Genomic DNA, 27,105 nt, shown 5'->3' on the forward strand with positions numbered 1-27,105 from the left:
TGGAATGAAGTGAGCCCCAGCTGGCAGTCGAGGAAGGGAGGCCCTGGCCGGCAGCGCAGGGCCTGATCAGCCCTGATCGCCTGCCAGGCCTAGGAACCCTACCATGCATGAAGTTCATGCACCGGGCCTCTAGTATTTCTATAAAAAGCTTTTATTAAAAAACTGGTACAAATAAGTCAAGCAGTTTTCAATCTGTTTTTCTATTTTTTTTATTTTTTAAAAATATATTTTATTGATTTTTTACAGAGAGGAAGGGAGATGGATAGAGAGTTAGAAACATTGATGAGAGAGAAACATCCATCAGCTGCCTCCTGCACACTCCCTACTGGTGATGTGCCCGCAACCAAGGTACATGCCCTTGACCGGAATCGAACCTGGGACCCTTGAGTCCACAGGCTGACGCTATCCACTGAGTCAAACCGGTTAGGGCTCAATCTGTTTTTCAATGAGTACAAAAGAAAAATAGTCTGGGAAGTATAAAAGTTATGAAGAAGTCTTGTAAAAATCTTGAACAGCCTGACTCTTGAAACAGCAAAATAAATCCTTGCAATAATACGTTGTTGTCACCAGACATAAAGCTCAAAGCTCCCCACTCAGCAAGTCCAGTTAACAGCACCCTCAATGAAGTAACAATGTTTCCCAATAGGAAACCTCTGGTCACCTCTAGAGATCTTGCGAAAGCCTAAAAAAGTTCTCAATACAAAATTATTTCAATTTGGCAAAAACAACACCCACTTTCTAGACCTTTTCTTTCTTTTTCTAAAAAAAATATATTTTTTTAACTGATTTCAGAGAGGAAGGGAGAGGGAGAGAGAGAGAGACAGAAACATCAGTGATGAGAGAGAATCATTGATCGGCTGCCTGTAACCCAGGCATGTGTCCTGACTGGGACTTGAACTGTGACCTCCTGGTTCATAGGTTGATGCTCAACCACTGAGCACACTGGCCAGGCCTAAAATCTTTTCAATACTGATAAAATCTCTTTCAAATTCATTTTCCTCTCCTTCACATTCTGCTCTTGAATCATAAGATAATGCAGCATAGCATAGCTGAAGCATAGGGGGCTCTTAAACCCCATATCTGACTTACATTACCTGTGTGGCCACAGGCAAAATCATTCAACCAAGACTGACTACATAACTCGCCATGGTCAGTGCAAAATGAAAATGATGCCCTTTGTTAAGAAACAGAATTTCAAGATGGCGACAGCATAGCATTATATCAAGCACTGTGCGATTGAACAGGTCACACTGGCCCAAGAACCTGGCTGTTATGTAACTTCTCCAAGTTTCCACCTCACCGTTTTCCTGAGGTAAAGTGAGTATAATGATAGTACCTGCTTCCTAGACTTGTTGTGAAGGTTATGTGGAATGATGCTCATAAAGCATTTATCAGAGTTCTTGGCACATAGCGCACTCTCAATAAATGGGAGCTCTTGTTTTTATGTCCTTTATTAGACTCTGTGCCTCCTCTCCCTCTCACCAACCCATTTTGCAATCTGCTGCCAGAGCAATCTTCTTTAGCACAGTTCTAATTATGCCCCTGCCCTGGTTTTACAAAAACCAATCCTCACTGCCTACATTAAAAAAAAAAAGCAATCTAAATTTCTTGGTCTAATCCTAACCCAATTTACCAGCTTCATCACCCATCACCTGTCTGGCTCTCTGGTCTCTGTGTGACCTCACTCACACCCTGTGCCCTGGCTTACCCTGTTCCTCTGCTGGAAATGCCCTGTCCCCAGAGCTGTAGGGAAAATACAGGAATCAAAGTCACAGTTCTGCCTTAGAGTTGCTTACAGTCTAGACTGGAAAACAGAATATTACACAGAGATTTAGCAACAATGCAAGACAGGACAAAAAGAGTGATCAAGAGAAAAAAATGTCAGAAAAGTTCAGAAGAAGTAGAAGTCATGACTGAAAGCACGTTTTTTAGAGCATTTCATTTCATAGTTTATTAATGGTTACTATATTATGCATAGACCACATGTTATATGTATCAAGACCCATAGCTCCATGGATTCTTTTTCAAAAATAAAATTCATACGTTTTAAGTAATTAAATGCTAAACTTAAGAGAGAGGCAATATATATTTTTTATTAATTAACTTTATTTTTCAGAGCAGTTTTAGGTTCACAGCAAAATTGGGCAGAAAGTCGGAGAGTTCCCATACACTCTATCTCCACATACATAACCTTTTCCATTACCATATCCTGAACCGTATTATTTGTTACAAGCGATGAACCTACATTGACACTTCTTAATCACCTAAAGTCCATAGTTTACCTTAGAGTTCCCATTCCATGAGTTTGCCCAATCTGTAATGACATGTAGTCACCATTACAGAATCGTACAGAGTGGTTCCACTGCCCTGGAAACCCACTGTGCTCCACCTATTCATCTCCTTCTGCTTCCACACCTTGGCAACCACTGATACGTTTATGTCTCCATAGTTTTTCCTTTTCCAGAATCATATAGTTGAAAGCATAAAGTATGTGGCCTTTGCAGAGTGGCTTTTTTCACCTAATAACATGCATTTAAGTTTCTGTTATGTCTTTCAGGGTGCAATGTGTTTGTGTGTGTGTGTGTGTGTGTGTGTGTGTTTATTTTTTAAATATACCTTTATTGATTTCAGAGAGGAACGGAGAGGGAGAGAGAGATAGAAACATCAATGATGAGAGAGAAACAACGATTAGCTGTCTCCTCCACATCCCCCACTGGGGATCAAGTCCACAACCAGGCATGTGCCCTTGACCATAATAGAACCTGGGACCCTCCAGTCCGCAGGCCAACGCTCTATCCCCTGAGCGAAACAGGCTAGGGCTAAATAAAATTTAAATTTTTTAAATAAAAAATACAATTACACAGAGCTGAATATTTACTAGTATGTGAGTTCTCCTTTTTTACTTTAAAATATACTAATTGAAATTTAATACAGACTTTTATCAACAACTTTGGGGGGCATTTCTGTGGATAATTTGCCCACATACATTAATTGTCAAAATTGCCATCCCATTTGCTAAAGTAATTGTGGTGATAGAAATGTATTAGCCTCAGAAGCTACTGAGGTGGTTCATTCTATCCTAGTACAGTGTAAAAAAAAAAAAAATTGCCATCCCAGGATTGGTATGTTCCTAAAGGCTCCCTGAATTTTAGAAACAAGCAGAATGGTTTAGAACTGATTTAAAAAAAAAAAAATTAAGGTATTCAGTTTATCTAATAAAAAAATCTGTCATAGAATAACTTGAATTTTTGAAAATCCTGTTTTATAATCAGTACCTTTTCGCATTCACCTCTCGATCTGATGATACAGTGAAGCCCATGTCTTTCTTCCTTAGTGCTATCACTGCCACAAACATGACATGGTTTATTCTTCATATTTTTCTAAACACTACAAGTGATACTCTGTAATGATCACTGTGTTTCTAAGACGCTTTGAAGGACTGGCATGATTTTACTAGTAAGAGGCTGAGAGAAAAAAGAAAGATATAGATATGTTAGGAAAGGAATACAAAATAATCAAAAGCATGGATGAAATACTTATGTTCATGCTGGGGTGTTGCAAGTGGATTTTATTCTGAAAATGTAAGAAACTATATGTCAGGAGGTTAGGACGTTCACCATATATAACACAATTTATTTATACAGCTAACACATGCACAGCATGCTATGTCCTGGGCACAATTCTAGAACATTTTTCTAGTATCAACCAGAGTCTCAGTACTCATACAATTTGGGAGGTCCTCTTTAGAAAGCACATATACTCACAAATAACTTACAAATACAAAGTTAGGTGATCTTAGAAAGGACCCATGCTAATAACCGGTCTTGAAAGTTTAGCTGCACAGTAACTACTTCTGTTTCTAACCATCAAAAGACTGAAGATGTAACCTTCAGGCAGCTTGACTCTTCACAGGTCTCAGGTCCAAGACGGCTTCTGGCCCATGATCTAATCTTCTCCATAGAAAAACAGTTCATCTGGGTTGCATTGCCATTAAGGCAAAGGGCAAAATTAAATAGGAACCTTTCATAGTCTGCCGGTCACATATTACTATTTACCATTTATACCTCCGATTTTATTCACTGCCTTATTCTAGGCAGATTGTCTAATAGTCTTTTCACTCACTAACCATAATATAACATTTCTGTATTCCTGGAAGACAGATACAATAAAGTAAATTTCTCCACCATCCCTCCCCCTACCCTTTCCCAGTATTCTCACAGAGCAGTGTGCTCATTCACTTAATAGGCTTTTATGTGCAAAGCTATGCAAGGTACTCAAGATACTAAGATGCATCCTATATAATAAAAGGCTAACATGCAAATTGACCCCTCGGGAGTTCGATCAGGAGACCAGGAGCTTGATTGCTCACTATGACATGCGCTGACCACCAGGGGGCGGCACAGAACAAGGTGGATGACCAGTGGCAGTGGCTGGGCGCTGAGGGAGTGAGGGAAGGAGGAGGCAGGGAGGCCAGGAGGTGGGGAACCTGATAGGCCCTGATCACCAGCCAGGCCTAGGGACCCTACCCGTGCATGAATTTCATGCACCAGACCTCTAGTCAGAAATAATTTCTTCCTCAAGGAACTCACATTCCCGTGTGGCAGAGAACTGATAAGTAAACAAATAGCTGCAACAGTCCCTCATAGGCTGCCACAGAACCATGTGCTGCCATGGGAACCTAGCTTCAAGAACAACTAGCAGAGAACATTTTGTTGATTACAGATGGGAGGAGGGTGGAGGGGCTGGGTGAAAAAGGTGAAGGGATTATGACGTACAAATTGGTAGTTAACAAAATAATCACGGGGGTGTAAAATACATTATAGAAAATATAGTCAATAATACTGTAATAACTATGTATGGTGCCAGTTGGGTACTAGACTTAATGAGGTGACCAGTTGGTAAGTTATATAAATGTCTAACCACAATGCTATACAACTGAAACTAATATAATATTGAATATCAACTGTAACTTAAATAATGTATTTTTTGAAGAGCAACTATTTGAATTTATCTAATAGGTCTTCCTGTCTTTACTGGAAAGCCTCCCAAAACAACAAATATAAAAATAAATAAATAAATAAATAAATGCAACTAGTAATGATGTATAAAAGAAATCTGAGCCTGGCCAGTGTGGCACAGTGGGTGAGCATTGACCTATGAATCAGGAGGTCACGGTTTGATTGTTGGTCAGGACACATGCCCAGGTTTCAAGCTCAAACCCCAGTAGGGGGCATGCTGGAGGCAACCAATCAATGATTCTTTCTCATTATTGATGTTTCTATCTCTCTCTTCCTTTCCCTGTTCCTCTAAAAATCAATAAAAACATATATTTTTAAAATTACCTATAATAATAATGACTAATAGTTATATTATTAATTTTCATATTATTGCTTTTACCTCCTTGTGATCGGATTCCCTCACCTGTTTTCATGTTAATTTATTAATTAATTAAAGCTTTCCTAAAGTGTTTTCTATTTACCAGATCTCACATGTAATAGTTATCATTTTTTGGCAACTATTTTGGGTCTGTGTTTTTGACTGCAGATAGCAGAATAGTCAACCAAAAAAGAGAAGTTTTATTGTACATATTAAAGAAGTCTAGAAGTAGGTATCTAGGGCTGGGTAGTGGCTCCATGATGGCATATTATCCCAGGATGCTTCTATCTTCCTGCCCCATCATTCTTTTGGCCATAAGATGGATTTGGCTTCTTTGGCATAACATTCATTACCCAGGAGGGAAGAAGGAAAGAAGATGTAAAGGAAGGAAGCCAAGGGCTTCTTCCTTTCAAAGGTTTACTATTGTACTTAAGAAGGAAAACCCTCCCCAGGAACATCCCCCTGTATTCCCACTGGCCAATACGGTGTCAAATGACCATTCCCTGCTGGGAGAGACACAGGGTATCAAGTATTGTTAGTTGGACACATTTCTCACCTCAAATATAATCAGGGTAATGTTTTGAAGAAGGGGGGAAGGATATTAGGGTGGACAACTAGCCATGTCTGCTACAAAATCTCCTCATTTACTGCTACTTTTTAAAACAGAAGTCTACTAATCATCTGAGAGATGCAAATCAAAACGACAATGTGGTACCATCTCACACCTGTCAGTATGGCTATCATCAACAAGTCAACAAACGACAAGTGCTGGAGAGGATGCAGAGAAAAAGGAACCCTCGTGCACTGCTGGGGGGAATGCAGACTGGTGCAGCCACTGTGGAGAACAGTATGGAGTTTCTCAAAAAACTAAAAATGGAACTCCCATTTGACCCAATGATCCCACTTCTAGGAATATATCCCAAGAAACTAGAAACACCAATGAGAAAGGATATATGTACCCCTATGTTCATAGCAGCACAATTTACCATAGCTAAGATTTGGAAACAGCCTAAGTGCCCATCAGCAGATGAGTGGATTAAAAAACTGTGGTACATCTACACAATGAAATACTATGCCGCTGTAAAAAAGAAGGAATTCTTACCATTTTCAACAGCATGGATGGAACTGGAGAACCTCATGCTAAACAAAATAAGCCAGTCAGAGAAAGATAAATATCACATGATCTCACTCAGTTGTGGATTATAATGAACAACATAAATTGATGAACAAAAATAGATCCAGAGACAGAGAAGCATCAATCAGGTGCTCAAACCTCAGAGGGAAGGTAGGGGAGGGTGGGGGTAAGGGGGAAAGATCAACCAAAGGACTTGTATGTATGCATATAAGCCTAACCAATGGACACAGACAACAGGGGAGTGAGGGCATGAGTGGGGGTTGGGGGGGCAATGAGGGGGTAAGGACACATATGTAATACCTTAATCAATAAAGAAAAATAAAATAAAATGGAAGTCTGTTTAAGATCTGGTACTATGGGCTTGAACCTAGAATATAATAATTTAGGTAATGGGTACATCAGAGTCAATGTCAATTCAGTGGGAGGAAAAGCAATTATACTAACTTTTACATTAAATGGATCCATTTAGTCAGAACAATTAGCCCACAATGACATGGATTGCTCTGGATACTAAATATAGTAACTAATGGGGTAGATTTTCCTGTGTATAAATTACCCATAACTAGCAAGCTGAGCAGTGTTTGAATCTGGTTGCTTAAACATTTAAGCTACTTTTTTATGCTATTACTACAGTGCATTAAATTATATTCTATGTTTTGAGTAGGAAAATCAACCTACACATCCCATGGCTTATATATTATCTATATTTTACTTGCCTGCTTAACTCCTTTAACAGAACAAGGCAAATATGAATAAACGTCAACAATACATAATTCATACAACTTAAGCATTGCAAGTGAGACAAAATATTATTTCTATTTCTTCATATTATAATCACGCCATCTCTTGCAAAGTCCTCACTCATCTAGAAGAATTATCTAGTACCCTCAATTTACTATGGATGGGCAATGCTTTACCTGGGTGGTATGTAAATCTATCATGTCTTGGTTGCAGGATGGAACCTCGTCCAAGCAATTTGAATATTTCAGCAGATCAAGTATGGGTGTCATTCTGATTAGTTATTTAGGACAAGCTAGGAAGAGAGGAGGAATAATAGTGAACTAAAGTGCAGCCATAGACAAAGACATGAATAAAATGTACTAGTTTTTATACATTAGATTAGTAAAATAATGATTAAAACATTAAAGCAGCAACTTCTTATTTTGTTCTCTTTTCATCTAATATTTATTTGTCTTCTGTGTTAAACTAGATATAAAACTCCTGAAGAATATTTTGGGTCCTATGTAACACCTAGCTGTGCCCTGAGCCATGCTTGTTGATTGGCTGAAGAGTGTCTTTATGAAAAATTCTAGTGCTAATTCCCAATTACCAGTAAATTCTCTCTTTCTTTTTTTTCTTTTAATCCTCACCCGAGGATATGTTTTTATTGGAGAGAGAGAGAGAGTGAGTGAGAGAGAGAGAAACATCATCTTGGTTGCCTCCCGTCTGAGCTGGACCAGGATTGAATCTGCAACCTAGGTACGTGCCCTGACTGGAATTGAACACGAAACGTTTTGGTGTATGGGTTGATGCTCCAACCGCTTGAGCCACCTTGCCAGGACACCAGTAAATTCTCTATATTAAAATAAATTACTTGAATTAAGGCCAGTAGCATAAAGGTATAACTATAAAGTTGGGTAACTATTTTAAACAAACATAATAAACGAAAAAATATGTTGTCTTTCTTCAAAGTTGAAAAGCCAGAAGGCTACATACTTGGAGAACAGTAATGTGATTAATCAAAGCATCAACAAAACTCTTGAAATTGCTTTTGAGACCAGTTAAAGAAACACAAGAAAAACAATTCACATTCTTTTATAAATAAATCTAATTTTTATATATCCCTGCCTGAAAAAATACCTTATTTGTATTATATACTTTATTCACCATATTTGACTTTAGATAATCCTTGGCTGTGCTAAATTTTGTTTTTTACATTAAGTCTCCATATGAAGAAATTCTAAACTATATATACAGGCTTTATGTAGTGAGGACTGTCTATAATTAACCCTTAAACCACTCCGTCTAGGAATTTTTAAATTTGCATTGATATTAATAATGCACCAATAGCCCTGGCCAGTGTAGCAAAGTGGTTAGAGTGTTGGCTCATGCACCAAAGGGTGTGGATTCAGATTCCCAGTCAAGGGTATGTACCTGCATTTTAGGTTTGATCCCTGCCCCCGGTCAGGGCACGTGTGGGAGGCAACTAATCCATGTGTCCCTCTCATCTCTCTCTCTCTCCTTTCTCTCTCTCTCTCTCTCTCTCTCTCTCTCTCTCTCTCTCTCTCTCTCTCTCCCTTTCCACTCTATCTAAAATCAATGAAAAAATATCCTTGGGTGAGGATTAAAAATAAATAAATAAAAATAATGCACCATAAAATGGAGAATTTTTAGCATGTGTCTCCTAGGACTCAAAGTTGGTTAATGACAATTATGTTGTAATAATGGCATCATCAGGTGCCATTGAGGTTTCATTGACTATATATAGGAGAACAGCTAAAGTTTGTGACTATAAGCAAACATCTAGGTACAAAGACATGTGTTGAATATGAATACATAATTAGCTCAAAGCAATATATTTGGCTTCAGACTATGCAGTGAGATAATGGACTCTGCTTCTTTCTGGGAAGAGTGGAGAATTGTGGGCATTTTAACAATCTACCACAATGTCAACTTAAATTCAGATAGAAAGTGTACTGGAAAGCTAGGGAGAGAAAAAAATCAGCATAGGTCAGAGGAAATTGGCCTCATGGAGGATGAGTGAAGATTTGACATGGACCTCAAATTGCTGGACAGAGGGAAAGGAGGGCAAAGGGCATGACACAATAGAGGACCGAGCCTCCATCTATCTATTACAATCTCAAAGACAGAAATCACATGACCTTGTCCAGGCTACACTCTACCCCAGATATTCTCTTCAGCAGCTGGCTGGACTCAGTTGTATGCAGGCTCTTCCTTACCATCAAAATACACAAATGTTAGTGTTACTCAGGGTTTTGTCCTTGCTCCGCTTTTATCCTAATTCTACACAGTTCCCCTGGGTGATCTCATTCAGTAATGATGTCCGAAACTACATAATGTAGCCCTGACCTGTGACCTCCAGAACCATACTTTTCAATGAACTAAACATTTCTGCCTATGTAGCCTCCAGGCACTTCAGAGTCAATATGTTCAAAACCATATTTATTTTCATGCCCAGAGACCCTGTTTTCCTGTTTTCCATTAATGGTTTCACCTCCATCCATTTACCCAAGCTGGACACCTAATCTCATAGCTGTCCTAGATTGCTTCTCTTTCACTTACTATAATTCTGGGTGATCCCATCTCCTACATCTATTTTGTATGCATACACTCCTCTCCATCCCCGACTGTCTTCCCACCCCCCTACTGCCTTGGTGTGGGTTCCTATCACCTCTCACCTGACTTATGTTTAAATATTTTTTTTTAATTATTGATTTTTAGTGAGAGAAACATCGATTTCTTGTTCCACCTATTTATGCATTCACTGGTTGATTTCCGTATGTGCCCTGGACCAGGATCAAACCCACAACCTTGGTGTATGGGGATGACGCTCTAACTCAGTGAACTACCCAGCCAGGGCTCACCTAACTTTTTGTAGCAACCTCTTTACTGGCTTTACTCAAATGGTTTCACCTTACTAGTTTTTCCTGACTCCATTCCATTCAGGGCACACTTTATCAAACTCGAGTTTGCTTATGTCACTCCTCTACTTAAAAATGTAAGCTGAGTCCCTCCCCTATTGCCTACAAAGCTAAATCCCAATTCCTTAAAAGCGTGGTTTACCAAGTGCTTAGCAATCTGGCCCCACCTGATTTTCCCAACCTCGCCTCCTGCCACTCCGCCCCACCCCACCCCCCTTTTCTCCAACCTCACTGAGGTTGGCCCATGTTGTTTACTCTTCCTGGATTGCCAGCGCTCCCATCTCCATCTGATAAATTCTGATTCATCAGCACAGCTCATGAGCCGGTCACCTCCCTGCTGATGACGTCTCTGAGCCATGCAGAGTTAATCACGTCTGTGTTCCCATAGCCTTTTGCCCTTTCCTTTGGCAGTGACCATCTTTCATGCCTTTGGCTGCCTACACCTGTGCTATGTTTGGCAAACTTTTAGCCACCTGAATTCTATCTCTCTGAGGCAGAACCCAGAAAATTTAAATCTCCCTTGTAGCTAGGAAGCTGTTAAATGACCCAGACTCCCCCAATCAGTACCTGCATGGAACTTTTCTTTCAGAAGTGAGCAATATGCATGTCGAGGGGGTGAGGTGGGGAGCTGATTTGTCAAGAGTGGTTGAAACGGGCCTTTGATTCCTGGGGTGGCAGTAGCTGCTGGTGTGTAGAGTCTAGTGCTGAGAGGTGGCGACAGTGGTGTTTTCTAGATCAGCTCTCTGGAATGGCTGGACTTGTTTGCGCTCTCTGGTTCTTGGGATATTATGAGACACCTAATATGCTGTGATAAATTAATTTATTGCTTAAACAAGCCTGAGTGGATCTGTTTTTGCAATGACTGAAAAAAAGTGAAACGTCTTGAACACGTACAACTTTTATCATACAAGCTGTATTTTGTTGTATCAAGTTCTATTATATTTGCATGTTTGTTTTCCTCACTAGATTAATCACAAGTACTGAATCTTCTCTTTTATGCATAGTTCTAATTCCTTATATATTTATACACATAATTCATATAAAATATGTATTGAGTGTCTACTCTGTGCTATGCACTGTGCTAGTCATTGGGGATATAATCATGAAAAAGGCATGTGACATTTGCTCTTACAAAGTGCACAGTCTAAAAGATCTGTGCCTGAGACAGTCTAGGTATTCAATCAAGTTAGTATGCCAGTTCATTTGGATTATTTCATTTAATGGACATTCGTGTTCTGAAAATATAAAAATAAATGAGAAATGTCCTTAAGTTTCTCTCAGGCTAATAGGAGACACATATATGTAAATAAATGAGGCCCATGCAATGTGAATAGTGTGATAACTGAAATATATACCAGATTTGCTGGTGACACAAAGAGGGGTGCCATGAAGAATTCTGCTTGGAGGAGTCAGGAATGAAAGACTGAATTACTGAACTTGTAAATATTTGAACAAATGTGTATAAGAAGATTTCCTTTTTTTTCCTTTTCCCTCTTCTTCCTTTGCTTCTCTTTTCCTTCTCTCTTTCCCTTTTCTTGCAGTTTCCTTTGCCCTTTAAGGCCAGTTTTATAACAAATCCTTATTGAGTACTCCTGTTCCTCCTCCCCAAACTCCCAGGCTCTGTTAGTGATGCTTCCAAACTCCCATAATGCCTTGTACATACCTCTACCAATTCTCATATATCACCTATGTATCTGTTAGTCATCCTCCTCCCCCAAGTCAGGGCCTGGCAAATAAGTAGTACTCAAAAAATATTTTTTTGTATTTTATTTTGGGGTTTCTTTTTGTTTTTATGTGTGTGTTTTTCTTTTTTTGAGTTTTTTAAAATAAATATTTCTTGAGACTCCTATCAGAAAGACCAAAATGAAAAGGATTGATAATATCAAAGGTTGATGAAGATGCAGAAACTGGAAATTTCAAACATTGTTGGGAGGAGTATAAATTGATACAACCATTTTGGAAAATTATTTGGCAAAATTTACTAACACTGAACATATGCATATTCTACTCTGAGACTGAATGCCTGGGTATATACCCAAAAGAAATGAGTGTTTATGTCTAAGAAGGTTCATCATATCAACTTTATTTATAATAGCCCAAACTGGAAGCAACTAAATGTCCATCCCCAGTAGAAGGGGTAGAAGAATTGTGGTATATTTATATCATGGAATAGTACACAATAATTTTTCTTAAAAATGAAAAACTACTACATGTAACAAAATGGATGATTCTCATAGACTAATATTGAGCAAGAGAGACCAAACACAAAAAAATTACATATTGTGATTACACATATTGTGATGAACTTCCAGAAGAGGCAAAATTAGTTACTGGTAATAGAGGTTGAAATAATGGTTAACTTTTACAGAAGGGGCAGGGGCTGTAAGGCACTGAGTCAGGGCAGGAGAGAAACTTCTAAAGTTTGGAAATACTCTTTATTTTTATAATGGTATATTTAAAAGCCACATACAGAGGATTTTTCTGGGCCATGTCAACTGTTCTTCATTAAAATAATTTTATATCCCCAACCACATAAATCTGTAAAAAATTGAGTTATATACTTGTGATCTGCATATTTTAGAACTGTAGGTAGGTTATACCTTGGTAAAAATGTAAATATAAAAATAATTAAATAAAAACGAATGAATGAGCTGGGTCTTCAAGATAAAAGAAAGAAGGTATCACAGTATAGGAGGGACTTTGTGCTGCGTTGAATTTTTAAGCATTGCTTGGTTCTTGAGCTCTTTATACTCGAATAATGCCCAAAATAGTTGCTCATGTACTTCCTTTGCTTAAATATTAGTCGCCTTTGCTATGTAACCACAATTGTGAAGTTAATAAAGAAAATCATTAACAGTAACGCAGATGATGAGAACCTAGTGGGATTGGCATTTAATTCACTGTGAGGGACCTATTAAGTCCTTTGGGAACTGGGGAATATGCCTAATCACCTTTTGGTTTTTTTTATCCTTTTGTGCTTTATGAGATGTAAGTACAAATTAGTTATTTAGACTCTTAAAGGGAGAGATGAGAAGTTGGCACTCATGTTTACAAACAGAAACGGAAGCCACCCAGCATGATATTGCCCAAGCCACCCAAAGGCCAGAGTGGAATAGTCATAATTGCGGGGTGGCCCGGCCACGGGATGCGCCTCTCCCATCCTTCTTCAGGCGGGACTCATGGCTAAGCCACTTATCCTGCCAGCCTGGCACAGGTCGCTAGCGGCCAACAACTCCGCCTGCGGCAGATGGCACATGCACCGGAGGTATGGAAATCGGCCCCCCTCTAGTTCCCAAACCAGACAAAGGCGGTGCAGTGTCAGGAGACGCAGTTCCCAAGGATCCCAGTAGGTGTCGCTGCCCCACAGCTGCCGCGCGCCGGGAGGCCGGGGACCGCGTGGGCCTTACCTGCGGCTCCCGACGCGCGCGCCTCACCTGGGCTGCCGCGCTGTGCCGCCCTCGCCACGCGGGGGCGCTGTGCCGCGGCCCGGCCGTCGTCTCCGCGCAGAGGTCTCCCGCTGCGGTGCGGTCTCGGCTCGGTCCTGGCCTCCCCGCCGAGGGGGCGGGGACCGACGGCGCCCTGCGAAAGGCAGGCGAGCCGGAGCCCAGGTATGTTCTTCCACAAGGGCCGGGCGGCGGACAGAGCAGCGTCGGAGCGGCAGGTGGAGGAGGCGGACGAGAAGATGCCACTGTCGTTGCCGCCTCAGGGCGACCCCGGGGAGTCCAGCCCGTCCAGGAGCTCCAAGAAGCACACCCCTTTCCACCTCTGGCGCTCCAAGAAGAAGCCGCAGCCTCCGCCGTCGGACTGTGGGGTGTTCGTTCCGCACCCGCCGTCTGATTGTGGGGTGTTCGTTCCGCACCCGCCCCTGGCGCCCCTCGGCGAGGCCAGGTAAGCTCTCCGCCCAAGCCCTCCAGTCTCACCTCCTCCTCTTCCTCCTCCCCATCTACTCCGCTACCTTGACCCTTGAATTAGCTGGACCCCACTCTTTTGGATGGAGGAGCGCAAAGGCCCGGGATCCGTTTCACCTGGCACAAGCGTAACGGGGTCCAGAGGGGCGCAGGCGTGGCCTCCGCAGGGGAGCAAGTCCCTCGCGGTTTCTAATCCAGACCGAGCCCCAGCGAGGAAAGCTTGTGCCCACCGACGTAGACTTTATTTTGGTTGTCAACACGTTTATGCAAAGGTCTACACTCTCAGCCTGCTGGCGGGAGCACAGAGTGGGGAAGGGTCATTACCGGGAGGGGTGGCGGCGGGAACTCTACCTGGGGGTATGTAACACGTTGCATTCTGGTGCCTTCATTGCGAAGACTCGCACGCTTACGCTGTATCTCCATTGTCCTTACGAGACCTGACTGAAGCAGTGGCAAGGATGGTCACCCCCACTTTATGGGTGGAGAACCTGAGACCAAAGGGTAAACGGCTTGTTCCTATTGGAATCAGTGTCAGAACTACGCGGCACCTATTCAAAGTGTCATTGCGCTTTTTACATTTGTATCATAATTTTGTGGTGGCTTTATTATTTCATATGTATACTTATTCAGTTATACTGTCCGAATTCATACATTTGTTGAACAGTAAATCAGTTTAAAGTAACGGTATATCTATGTGGTTTGGAGTTACAAAATATATTTAGTGAAGGACAGTTAAGTACTAGTACATCCTTCTGTGTGTGTGTGTGTTTTTAAAACACACCCTTATGAACAATGAGGACCAGATTACATTGTGCAAGATTTGCATTTTAGACATTTTCCCCTCTTATTTCTAAGAAGCTCTTAATTTTTCAATATATTTTCATTCATTTAGTATAAATTTTCTTGAGAGCCTTAACTAAGTGCCGTGATATAAAAAACAGTAAGAGTGGTCTCTGTCATCAAAGAATTCTTGGTCTCTTGTGGAGACCAAAAAGTAAACCGTGGGATAAATGCTTTGATTGATGCTTGCACAGAGGAGGGAATCCATGGAGACTTCCTGGAGGAGGGTGGCTGAGGTGGCTTAGTCTGATGGGAAAAGGGGAGAAGCAAGGAGTTGGAGGCAGAGGTTGCACTATGAGCATCACCAACACTGGGAAGAGCATGGTGCTTCCTGAGAAGCACAGTGGTTCCGGGAGGTCTGAGTATGTGTGAGGGGGTAGCGAGAAGAGTGTTAAAAGACATTTTATTTTTTCTCATATTTTATCATCCATCATAGTAATTGGTTGTAATAGAAGATATTTTTATCTATTCAAAGACTTACTGTGCTTATGAATTGAAATGTCTAACAAAATGTTACTTAATAATGATGTAGTCAACTTTGAAGTCTTTTTCCTACTACCTCAGTAAGTACTTTCAACATTTCCATAGTGGTTGTTCTTATCTGACCTAGTGCCATCATTTCTGGCTATCAAAATGTAATAGTCACAGCTATGGACAATTTATTCAAAGGAGAATACATTTTATTTTATTTTAAAAAAATACTTTTATTGATTTTAGAGAGAGGAAGGGGGAGGGATAGAGACAAACATCAGTGGCTGCCTTCTGCACGCCCCCTACTGGGGATTGAGCCCACAACCCCACATGTAACCTGACCGGGAACTGAACCATGACTTTCTGGCTCATGGGCCAATGCTCAACCACTGAGCCACACCTTCCAGGTTCAACTGCAAACATGTTTTAGACTAAAACTTAAATTAGGAGCATTCGCTTCTTTCCTTGAGCCTCTTGTGTTTTAGTTCTGTCTTGAAGCACTCTAGTCCTTCCTTCAGAACTATGATGAACTTTGTAGTGACAAATGTTCTGAAAACTAAACATACTGGTCCGTCTTGGGGATATTTTTCTAGTTAGAACATCATTATGAGGGAGTGTACCTGTTTCTAGTCTAAAGAGGTGGTCAAAGCGCACTGAGGTTTCTGGTCAGTCTTTGGCCAGTGTGGCTCCATTCATTTCTGCCCAGGACTTGGAGGTGATGGAACTTGGCCAGAAGGTGCAGAGCTTACTGTGGCCTTTGTTTCTGCAGAAGGATGGGACAGTCAGGTGGCCACACATATATTCTGGACATACACAATTAATATTATGGGCTTTTAGATCAAACAAAAATGAAATGGCTGTTGACCTTGGGCAAGTTTCTTTTCTGAGTCTCAGTTTCTTCAGTATAGAAAATAGTGATAATGACTCTGTAGGGCTTTTGTGAATATCAAACGAGTATTTACATTATTATTAAACTGATAAGAACAGATACTACACTTGATCTTAGCCAAAAGGCCGAGAAGCGATTACGTTATTAAATGTAAAACTTTTATCACACTCTAGGCACAAAGTAGAAACTCAGTAAATGTAAAACCATCATCATCATCATCATCATTATAAATACAAAGATCTAATGGAAGAAATGGAAAAAAATAGATGGGGGAAAATGCTTTTCTTCCTAGAAGAGCTTACCACTCCAATGATGGTTCAAAGTTTATTGATGTTAGATTTCTGTAGTCTGCAAATATTTGTGGCTTTTAGTGTGGATGTTCTAAAAATCAGTGATAGTTGTTTTCTTTCTTTGCATAAAGTAATTTGAACATGACTGCCTCTCTTCCTAAAATTCACCCTTAAAGGTTTTCTTCAGCTTGGTTTTGGTAAGCATGTTAATATTTTCATAGAAATAGAGCCATTGCCCTCCTGGATCAGCCTCATCTCTCATATAGTCCATTGGTCTCTTGCCATCAAAGGGCCCAATGTTGTGTGTGGAGAGGGCATGGTGGGCTATGGCCAGACTTTCTTTGCAGCCATTAGCGGCACTGTCATTTACTGGGTTTTGAATTATACTCTGTTTTGTAAACAATTTATTCAGAGCATGGGTTCTCTATCTGGATTTAAGCCCCTGTTCTCCTTCTTACTGTGATATTTAGCCATGTCATCCTGGGCCAGTTATTAACCTTTTTGTACCTCAGTTTTCTCATCCACAAAAGGGGCATAGCAAGAGGTTGTTATGAAAATAAACAGGCTAATGCATGTCAAGTGCTCAAAACAGTGATGGCATATTGTAAGCACTCAATCAATGGGAGTTGTTTCTCTTTTTTCTTGTTAGTATCTTGCCTATACCGCCTTTTGAGCAATAATTTTATGTGTTTTATGTTATATGACCGAAATGGTACTTCCTTTTTATTTTCTTTAATTAAGGCACTCCGTGTTGTTTTGATTAGAAATGAGCACTTATCCAAAGGTCAATGGAGTACATTAAAAATGATTGCCCTGGTACTGAATTGAACCCCACACCCACAGGCAAGCATTAATGCTTTCTACAGGAGCGCCAAACTCAAGTAGTTGGTGGGCCTGATAATCCAATAAAAAGCAAGGATAGACTATGGTATTGCACAGACTCAGTTTGAAATCTGCCTCTGCCATATGGGTAAGTTTTGTTTAAGCCTCAGTCTTTAGCTTAGCTTTCTCACCTGTATAATGGAAATAATTGCAATTTTCTTATGGGGCTCTATGAAGATTTGATATTATATGTGTAAAACACCTGTCATAGGGTTCAGCTGAAGAAGGTAGAAGCAGAAGTGATAGTGGCTGTAATTGTTGTTGTTGTCATAATAGCGGTAGTAGCATTAATAAATGCGTTTTTACTTTGGAAGTGGAGTTAAACAACTTCAGAGCCCAGAAGAAGTTGTATTCAGGTCTGTCCAGCCTTGATGTACATGTTACATCAAGGGTGCCCTTTATGCATTCAGGGATTTAAAAGTCTTAATATATCTGACTTAGGAAGCCAAAGAGAAACTTTATACTTGACGCTAGTGAAATTTCTCCTGAAGTGATTTTGGAGTCTAAGTTTAGAATAGGATAATTTTTTGCCACTTATCTCTCTCATTGTATCACTTTATCCACCCTCCATTTCTATACTTCTAGTCATAATCCCTGTAGTCCATATACAAGTGATACAAATGCTTTTGGAGATTTTTTGTAAAACTTCTGGGCTTGGGTTTCCTTTTTCCTTTTTATCTTTTAATTATAAATCTTATTTGTGCCTAGCTGGTGTTGCTCAGTGGTTGAGCGTTGGCCCATGAACCAGGAAGTCATGGTTTGATTTCTGGTCAGGGTTCATGCCCAGGTTGTGGGCTCAATTTCCGGTGGGGGGGGGGGGGTTATGCAGGAGGCAGCCAATTAATAATTCTCTCTCACCATTGATGTTTCTCTCTCTTTCTCCTTCTCCCTTCCTCTCCCTTCCTCTCCCTTTCTCTCTCTGAAATCAATAAAAACATATTTTAAAACAAAACAAGCACATATCTGTTTTAAAATTTGACTTTGCCTAAGGAATCACTTGTGTTTCAGAAATATCAATGTAGAAAAAAAGATTATTTAATTTTAAAAAATTGTGTCTGGTAAGAAGGGTATTTGAAGTGTGCATTTATGCCTAGTTTGAAACACTTTATCAAATAACTGCTTAACCTCCATTTCATGTTATACTTATTATTCAGAAGACTTAGAGATCCTGCTCATGAAATGCAATGCAATTTGACCCATAAAAATGCTTTTCTAGGATATAGATCATTCTATGGGACAAATTTTTTTTTGTATCTTATTGAAATGATTATCAATCACAACAATTTTTTAAGTCATTTTTAATTTATTTTAGAGAAAGAGGAAGGGAGGGAGGGAGGGAGAGAGAGAGAGAGAGAGAGAGAGAGAGAGAGAGAGAGAAATATCGATCAGTTGCCTCCCGTACACACCCCTACGGGGGATCGAACCTGCAACCTGGGTATTTGCTCTGACTGGAAATTGAACCTGCCACCTTCTTATGTATAGGACAATGCTCCAACCAACTAAGCTCACCAGCGAGGGCATCAATGAAAAAAAATTTTTTAAGGTATCAATCAAATTTTAAAGAGAACTTTGTAATGTTTAACAAACACTTACTGAGCACGTATTCTGTATCAGGCACTGGGAAATAGAACAAGGAAATCAGAGGTAATCCTTAGGAAACTTGCAGTCCAGTGGAGAATAGGGCATATGGAGGGAGGTGACTAAAGTATCATATGATGCATTGAGTGCAGAAATAAAGGATTTAGTCAGTACACTGAGGTCAGAAGGATTATCCTGAAGAAGCAGACAATTTTTTTCTCTCCTTAAGAAGTTTACTCATGTAGAACAATTAATGAGAATTTTTATTCTCTGATGTGGAGATCATCAAAGGCTCCAGGTTTTCTTGAGGTTATGATCATCTTAACCTATATCCAATACTGGACCAAAAGGAAAATTATGGAAACTTGTATTTTCACAGTGGCATTTAAAACAAATAAAAAGAATCATTTTCTCAGGATTATGCATAATTCATTTTCTTCAGTTCCTTAAAATAGCTAAAGCCTGATATTATATTATTTCAATTCTTTTGTCATATTTTGGCACCTAGAAATAAAGACTGTGCTTGGAATGTAACACTGGTTTGAAAATCTTGGCTGAAATGATAAGTAAACATCATGTTGACACTCTAAAATTATGGACTGAAAAGAGTGATTCTTGACATTCCTTAGATAGGTTTAAAGATCCATATAAGTGAGGCAGAGAAGTCCTTATTTTGGGTACATGACTAACTTGGCATCTACTCAGTCTATGTCAAAATGGTTTTGGAGTCTGTATCAAGGAGAGTCCAGCATTGCCTATGTTCTCAAAGCAAGGTGTTCTTCTTTAAAAATAACCTATGCTTAGTTTTATAACAAATTGCATGGCATACCCAACAGGTGTCTTTCCACATATTCACTTTAGAAAAATGAATTGTGGGCTTTTACTCTGGAGAGGATTGAACTGTGAATTCAATATTTTGTCCTGAAGTGAGTTTTCCAGATAAAGTGTGCATGAGTGTCTGATACTTGTGGGGAGTTTGGCCAGAAAGGCCAGTCAGGTCATGGGTCTCATTAGCTCATTTATAGCTCCCTTTATGCATCTCATTAGCTCATTTATAGCTACTTCTGTGGGTTCACATTTATGAGAAGTCTCCATTCTAGAGAATGAACTCCTGCTTAGTGCTGTCTTTGCAGCCCTGTGCATCACCTGGATTGGCCTGTGCAGTGGAATTGAGGCAACAGACCCTTCCTAACAAGGGATCATTTTAAAAAATATATATTTTATTGATTTTTTACAGAGAGGAAGGGAGAGGGATAGAGAGCTAGAAACATCGATGAGAGAGAAACATCGATCAGCTGCCTCCTACACACCTCCCACTGGGGATGTGCCTGCAACCAAGGTACATGCCCTTGGCCGGAATCAAACCTAGGACCCTTCAGTCCGCAGGCGATGCTTTATCCACTGAGCCACACCAGTTAGGGCAAGGGACCATTTTTTACAGTGTCAGGAGATTCCAGGGACATACAAGTGAAGCAGAGAACTCAAAGTTCACTCGCAATGTCCCCAGCGTCTCTCACCAACACGCTGTACACAAAGTGAGTTCAGGTTGAACCTGTAGCTAACACAGGAAAGTGAAACAGAATTATCAAGTGCCTTTTGTTTTTCACCTTTCCATAGATGGCAACTAAATGAGCAAATGTAAGTTGTTAGGCTTGGCATAATATTCTGTGGTGAAGAGTTGGCTGCTAGCTGTAGTTTTCTTGCTGTGTGCCATTTCAAGCCAGTGACACTAGCTGAATTTCATTTATTAGAAGTTAGGGTTATGGCATCCTGAAGGTCATCTCAACAGCTCAAATAAGAGAATTGGCCAACAGTTACATAAAGACACCATGCAAAATTTACCTCTTTATTTTTTTTTTCAAAATAGTCAATAAGCAGTAGTGTAAGCTCCTATTTTTTTTTTCCTAGCTGGATAGTACTTATCTTGTAGTCGGGGATCAAGAGGAAAAATAATATGTCTATGAATAAGATAAGAAAAGAGAGGACACATTTGGTTTATATGAAGAACTTCAGACCATGTCTATAAAAACATTGTTTTCCATCAAGATTTCATTGAAAGATGCAGTTTACTTAACATACACTGTGTGTATCAGATACTGTATATGTTAAGTGCTTTATAAAATTAACTCACTACAATTCATTTATAACACCCCTGAGAGATAAGTACTGTTGTTATCCCAATGTTGAGGAAAATGAGTCTCAGAGAGGTATGGAAATTTGACCGTCACAGAGTTCATAGGGGCTGGGGCTGGGATTCCCCATCTGATGGTCTTGAGTCCTGTGGTTAAGCCATTGCTGATATTTTACCCCACCTGAGGCTCAGAATGGCTGTGTGCAGTAAGGCCACACCCTCATTTTATAGATAAGGAAATTGAAGTTCAAAGAAGGCAATGCAGATGGAGGAAGTAGGACCAAAACTCAGGTTTTCTGGATTCCAGTCAGCTGGGGTTTTTTGTTGTTGTTCTCTTGGATTATAGACTGCACCTCTCCATTCCTCATCTCTACCTACCTTTAACAGGAGCCTAACTGACTCATCTAACTTCCTGATGACTATTCCCCTGGAAATCTTCCTCTAGTTTCACAAACCAAAAACTATGATACTGTCTGATCCATCAATTGAGTTTCTAGTTATTCAACCGGTGCATTCACTGTAGTCTGGTTACAACATATTGAATACTTTCAGAGTTTCTGCTTAATTAGTACATTACCTACTAACTAAAAAATAAACTTTAAAATAACTTAATTCATGTTTTCAAAAAAATTTAAAACTTGCACATGCCATATTTTATAACAAAATATCATTTATAATTATAGAGTATATCCATATTGTACCCATGTAAAAAATCCCTTTATGGCATTTGAAGTAATGCTGTGACATGTAATATATTTTATCTATTATTTAAATGTTTTGATCATACTGATGGGTTCATCAATACCCTATGAAAGCACAGCTTGGTAGTTTTTGCATCTGCTGTTTGAAAAAGATATGACAGTCCAAGCAAACTGTTGACATTCACGCTGAAATACAGTGTCTCCTTTATCATGAGTGCCATGTGCAAACCTAAGAGCTGGCCCTTTTCAAGCCTCTGCAGTGGAGGCTCCCCCAGGCCTTGCCAGCTATTCCTGGCTCTACTGCCTTGCAAATATTGGCTTGCTTCTCCACTGGTTAGCTCCCATGAACTACGTGGTTATTATCTGCAAAACAAGAAAATAAAACTATTCTCTTTTATTATTTAGTCTACCCAAAACTATCTTGTCTGGGATAGACTCAAATATTGATCACGAATCCTACCTTGGAGCATGCTTGGGTTGGAAACAAGGCCTTGGTATTCCCCGGATGAGTTGGTAAACATGTTTAAACAAGCTAGCCTAAAACCAGATTCTGGATTTTTTTCCAAGAGAAAAGCAAAGTACGACTGAATGTCTGGCATTTGTTCCAAGTTCTGACTTTTACCAATTTGTATTTTGTGATTCTATTAATCTCACCCTGTGAGAAATTTCAAGTATTTTGACCTAGACGTCTTAGTAGCTAGTGCATTGTTGGCACTTAATTGTACCCTTCCCTGTGATTTCACTTTCATCAAAAGCTCTTTTTTATGCTCATAAGGAGACAACCAGTCTGGGGTCTCAGTGGTAACTGTGGAAGACGCAGGGACACATCCTCTCCTTCGTCATCACCTGCTTCCTTCCCACAAGAGAAGCTCTTCAGGGACTGATGCGTCACCTTCCTCAGTCACTACTGGGTTCCTGGCTGCCTGTCTCTGCCTGGTTATGATTTCACAAATTTACAAAGCCAGTGATGTTAAACAAAGAGGAGTGCCAATTTTTACCTTCATGCCACTCGATAGCTGATCAACAGACAGCAAAAGTGACAGCCAGGTAGCTGGACTTGCGCATGTTTTCTGAGGAAAATGGGTGTGGCCTGGGGGAATGGAGGAGGAGGATTCAGCCAGATAATCTCCAGTCTCTCCTGTAAATTAGCATAAACTTGTCAAGAATAAACAAGGTAAGGGTATGAACATTGTCTAGTACCAAGTATGTTTAGTTGCTTTCATATTTGGCTCATCTCATTTAATCCTCACAATAGCTCTCTGTTAGAGCTAATCTCCATGGAGCTCTGCGTTCCCCATATTTACATTTGAGAAAACAACAACCTGAACACAGCTTGTCCAAGCTGATTTAGTGAATAAATGACAAGCGCTCTATTTGAACCCAGGTCTTTCTGACCCCAAGATTCCTAATATTTCCACTGCACCATGAGAAAACTGAAGGTCATTGATAGAGGGTGTATGTGTGTGGGAGGTAGCTGGCTAAAGATTAGACACATCCAATAGAAATGCGGTCATCCATTTACTCTAAGAGCGATCACCCTCTCAATAACCAGGAAGAAAGCATTTCTCCTTTTTTGTGATCCGCACCCAACATTGGCCCACTGTAGAGAAGGAGATTATGCAGGAACGAAGAATTTGTGTGCATAGACACCTGGCTTTCCCGGGAATTCTTGACTTGAGATCATTCTTCTGAGAATCAGTGACTCAGTCTGTAAAGGGTTAACTAAACTTGTTACACCTGATTTCCAATCTCCTCTAAAAGCCACTAAGCCTTACTACCTGCTGCTGTGATGATTCACAGAGAATGCAAAGAAATGTAGGGTGAAAAATGTGAAGGGTTTTCACTCTGCTTAAAGATTAATCACAGCCCTAAAAGAGGAGAGAAAATGCTGGTGACCAATACTTCAGGTTTATAGGAGATACTGTTTACTTGAAAAATGGGATCTAGAGAGTTGGGTGTAAAAAAAAGTATGAAAACCCTTTAAATGATCTTTGTCTTTAGGAGCTAGTAAGGTTGCTTTTAGTGCCCATTTCTCTCAAAACTGAATTTTATTTTCACTTTTATGTATTTGAGTGATTTAATAAGTTACACTGAAAAATACTCATACATTTCTATGAGTATTATATGCACAGAATCAACTCACAGTAGGTCAGCAAAGAGAGTAAATTTCTATTTCCATTATACTAGCCTAGAAATGTATATGTTCTGGTATTTAGACTTAACATAGTTATTTTAAAGCATAAATTATCATAATCATTAGTGCTGCTGAGAGTACAACTAGAAATCTGCTACTTTATCTTAAACCACACTTTCTGCTCAGTTCTGCTTATTATCAACTTTCTCAATATTATATTTATTTTTTACTTTCTCTAATTTTAAGAACAATTATCGAGTGATAATGGTAATTGAAGCATTAGGTTTGCCTCTTTCCTTTGTGACTCAAGTAACTGTGCAAAGGTTCTCTCTCTCAAAAGAGGTCTTGAAATGTGTCTCGCCACACTCAGGAAGGTAAGTAAATGTGAGAATGAAACTGCTCTAGTGAAATTCATTTATTAAACAAACATTTATGGACACCTGTTGTGTGTGAGGCCCTGGGGCCCTGGCTGGCAAACCAGGTCAAGTCCAATTGTTGGAAAACTGATTCTCATTATCCTATCTTCTGGAGGAGCTGCACTATTCACCATTAAAATATTGAAAAGTTTCCATACTTACTGTTATAATAAGGAAAAAGAGAAAATATTCAAATATGCAGAGGCTGAGAGATACAGGGGGTAGAGGATTGAGAAATCTTGAGAGCTTTCAACACTGTTACTGAAGGAATTCTGAAGACCACTTGACAATGTTTGTGTATGCATATAAAGACTCTGAATTGATGTTTATATTTATATCTGTATTTACAGATATGTCTTGTATGTATGTATATATACACATACATTCTAGCACCAAGTACTTTACCTACTTGTATCAGTGTCAGATTACTCGCTAGGTAAATTAAGCATGTGTTTGCAATGTCAGCAAAGCAGGAATGATGGAGAGAGAAAAAAACAGAATGTGCCTGGATTTTTTTTTTAATTCTTACTCAAACATATGTTTTAATTAATTTTTAGAGAGGGGGTGGAGAGAAACATCTATGTGAAAGAGAAACATCAAACAATTGCCTCCCATACGAGCCCTGACCGGGGATCGATCAGCAACCTTTTTTTTCCCCTGTATTCCGGACAATGCTCCAACCAACTGAACTACCTGACCAAGGCATGCCTGGAATTTTATGTTATTTCAAAATATAATTTGTTTTAGGGTTTACAATTGTTTTTATTTTGAATGACCTATTTGGGTGGGGGAGGCATAATATTTTTATTGGTTAAAATGGTCATAATACAGATCTCCATATATACCTGTTTAAAGAGCTGATGGGGGGAAATGAGAATGATGTGAACTACGGAAAGGAATAGAGAAATGTGCCCCATTTATTTTCATGTTCCTCACATAAGTTGGATTCCAGGCTCGAAAGTATCACTTTATCTTCTTTGAAGAAGCTTGATTGGTTGATGCCACTTTTTAAATGTCCTGCCCAATTCTATGGAGGTGATCAGGGCAATGACTCTTTCAGGGGACAGGTGTTTTATGCTTGAAGATCTAATTTTATTTATTGATGTAGTGTACATTTGCCTTAGCTACTTTGACAGATTTACCATCTATATATATAAAAGGCTAATATGCAAAGTGTCCCCTCAGGAATTTGACCAGGAGACTGGGAGTTCGATTGCTTGCTATGACGTGTGCTGACCACCAGGGGTGGTGCAGAACATGGTGGGTGACCAGTGGCGACAGCGGCGGGGTGCTGAGGGAGTGAGGGAGGGAGGAGGTGGGGAGGCAGGGAGGCAGGGAACCTGATCGACCCTGATTGCCAGCCAGGCCTAGGGACCCTATTCGTGTAAGAATTTTGTGCTCCAGGCCTCTAGTATAGTTAATAATAATATATAATCTCACTATCTATGGACAACACTATTAACATTCTGTGCATATTTTCATATATCTTAGCACTAAAGACAAAATTACAAAGGCAGCAATTTGGAGATTTTTGTATCCTGTTTCACTTAACATTATATCACAAGCATTTTCCCACTTCATTAAAATATATATAGCCCTGGCCAGTTTTGATCATTGATTAGAGGATTGGCCCATGGACTGAATGGTTGCAGGTTCGATTCTGGTCAAAGTGTAAGATTATTGTCCAGTCTCTTCCCACACTCCTCACACCCCCTTCCCCCTGAGAATTGTCAGTCCGCTCCCTTTCTATGCCCCTGATTCTATTATATTCATCAGTTTATTCTGTTCATCAGATTTTTTATTCACTTGATTTTTAGATTCACTTGTTGATAGATATGTATTTGTTGTCACTTTGTTGTTCATAATTTTTATCTTTACCTTTTTCTTCTTCTTCCTCTTCTTAAAGAATACCCTTCAGCATTTCATATAATACTGGTTTGGTGGTGATGAACTCCTTTAGCTTCTTCTTGTCTATGAAGCTCTTTATCTGACCTTCAATTCTAAATGATAGCTTTGCTGGGTAGAGTAATCTTGGTTGTAGGTTCTTGCTATTCATCACTTTGAATATTTCTTGCCACTCCCTTCTGGCCTGCATGGTTTCTGTTGAGAAATCAGCTGACAGTCATATGGGTACTCCCTTGTAGGTAACTAACTGTTTTTCTCTTGCTGCTTTTAAGATTCTCTCTTTGTCTTTTGCTCTTGGCATTTTAATTATGATGTGTCTTGGTGTAGTCCTCTTTGGATTCCTCTTGTTTGTGGTTCTCTGCACTTCCTGGACTTGTAAGTCTATTTCTTTGACCAGGTAGGGGAAGTTTTCTGTTATTATTTCTTCACATAGGTTTTCAATATCTTGCTCTCTCTCTTCTTCTGGCACCCCCATAATTCGGATGTTGGTACTCTTGAAGTTGTCCCAGAGGCTCCTTACACTATCTTCATATTTTAGGATTATTTTTTCTTTTTGCTTTTCCAGTTGGGTGTTTTTTGCTTCTTCATATTTCAAATCTTTGACTTGATTCTTGGGATCTTCTAGTTTGCTATTGGATCTCTGTATAATATTCTTTATTTCAGTCAGTGTATGCTTAATTTCTGATTGGTCCTTTTTCATATCCTTGAGGGTCTCACTAAACTTCTCGGAGGCTTCTAGAAGATTCTTGAGTAACCTTATAACTGTGGTTTTGAAATCTATATCCAG

At 39.7% G+C, this 27,105-nt stretch overlaps 1 non-coding gene and 1 pseudogene across 1 annotated transcript; one reads left to right on the forward strand and one right to left on the reverse strand.

Annotated features, from left to right (window-relative positions):
- Positions 1-2,992: 2,992 nt before the first annotated feature.
- On the forward strand, positions 2,993-3,090 carry LOC111827767 (annotated as a pseudogene).
- A 13,129-nt stretch (positions 3,091-16,219) lies between these two features.
- LOC111827765 lies at positions 16,220-16,418 on the reverse strand. Its single transcript, XR_002831492.1, has one exon. It is a non-coding gene; the product is annotated as a U2 spliceosomal RNA (small nuclear RNA).
- Positions 16,419-27,105: the final 10,687 nt, after the last annotated feature.

This window comes from Myotis lucifugus, unplaced genomic scaffold (assembly GCF_000147115.1).
Source record: "Myotis lucifugus unplaced genomic scaffold, Myoluc2.0 scaffold_216, whole genome shotgun sequence".
NCBI lineage: Eukaryota > Metazoa > Chordata > Mammalia > Chiroptera > Vespertilionidae > Myotis > Myotis lucifugus.